Source organism: Microtus ochrogaster, chromosome 8, assembly GCF_000317375.1.
Source record: "Microtus ochrogaster isolate Prairie Vole_2 chromosome 8, MicOch1.0, whole genome shotgun sequence".
NCBI lineage: Eukaryota > Metazoa > Chordata > Mammalia > Rodentia > Cricetidae > Microtus > Microtus ochrogaster.
The window spans coordinates 57,379,237-57,380,886 of record NC_022015.1 but is presented as its reverse complement, the minus strand read 5'-3'; the positions used below and the strand labels follow the sequence as shown (position 1 = coordinate 57,380,886).

The following is a 1,650-nucleotide window of genomic DNA, read 5'->3' as shown; positions in this document are numbered from 1 at the left end:
TCTCTCTTCTCTCTCTCCTTCTCTCTCTCTCTCACCCTCTTCTCTCTCTCTGTCTCTCTTTCTCTCTCCCCATTCTATTCAATCTATTCAATCTAGTAAGTTTGAAAATTTGGAGGAAGTAATCAATGGGGTTCTGAACCAATTAAACTTAGCCTCTCATGCACTGGCAGTTTAGGAACAGCATCATCCCTTGTCATGAGGAGTGTCATTTGGAAGAAACTCATAACCATGTCCTTTGAGTGCCGAGTGCTTGGTTGCCTACTCATTGAACACATCACTGGTGCTAAGTGGTGGCAGCGGGGTCTACTCCTCAAGAGAGCAGCAGTAGAGCCCCTGTGCTTAGCAGATCCTGCCTCAGCCAGCCTTTCATTGGCGCCTTCTCATTCAGCAGGAGTTTGGTATCATTTTGTTGCCATGATAAAAATAACTGAGAAAATCCTCCTAGAGGAAGAAGGATCCGAGCATCTTAGTTAGGGTGTCTATTGCTGTGATGAAACACTACAACCAAAGCAACTTGGGGAGGAAAGGATTTATTTGGCTTACACTTCTACATCATAGTTATCATTGTAGAAACTCAGGACAGGAAGTCAAAAAGGGCAGAAGCCTGGAGGCAGGAGCAGATGCAGAGGCCATGGAGGGGTGCTGCTTGCTGGTTTGATCCTCATAGCTTGCTCGGCCTGCTTCCTTACAGATCCAGGACCATCACGGTAGGGGTGACCCCATACACAAGGGCAGCCCCCACACATCATTCACTAATTAAGAAAATGCTTACCTACAGCCCAATTTATGGAAGCATTTTCTCAACTGAGGCTTCTTCCTCTCTGAGGACTCTAGCTTGTGTCAGTTTGACATAAAACCAGCCAGCACACTGAGATTTCAGGCCTCAGTTACCTGACTCCACTGTTTCTGGGCCTCTGGCGAGGCAGACATCCCAACAGAGGGACACGGTGATGGAAGCTGCTCCTCTCATGGAAGCAGGAGGAAACAGGGGAGAAGGGTCATGGGTAAGACATTCACTTACAGGGTGAGCCCACAGTGTATGCTCCTCCAACTTGCCCCTACGCCCTGGTTTCCACTACCTCCCAATAATACCATCAAATTATGACTATCAATTGATTAATCCACAGAGCCTTTGTGATCCAATTATTCCCCAACAGGGAGCCAAGTCACTAAAAAGAGCCTTTCATGTCCAAACCTTAACAGTAAGCATGAGTACCTTGACCAGGTGGAAGACTCCCCCATTCTCTATTCCCAGGTCAATCATCCTTCTAAAATGTGCTTGCAGCAGAGGCAGTCTCTCAAAATTAGGGAAAGTTCTATTTAGACCAGAGGAGCCTTGAATGTAGAGGAGCAGCTCAGCTGATCCCAGGTCCTAGGCTCTGAGAAGCTACCATAGGGGAGTCAAAGTGATTCTTTCCTGAAAAAATCAGCCTGCTCGCCCGGATTTAATGACATCAAAAGAAACGACATTTCTCCAGGCTTCTCTTATTGGCTGCTCCGTCTTTAGACATCCGAGTGGAGCAGCGTTTCATCCTGTCAGGAGTGCCCTGCACCATCCATCTCCCAGGTTCTCCCTCTGTTGCCAAATAATTAGTTCCTATTCAACAAGGCTATTTTCGTTAGATGTCTATTGAGTGCGGTAAGGCTCTA

At 47.0% G+C, this 1,650-nt stretch overlaps 1 pseudogene; it reads right to left on the bottom strand.

The window, feature by feature from the left end:
• The window catches only part of LOC101984949, a 9,956-nt pseudogene extending 8,692 nt beyond the window's left edge, over nucleotides 1-1,264 (bottom strand).
• Between the last annotated feature and the right edge of the window lie 386 nt (nucleotides 1,265-1,650).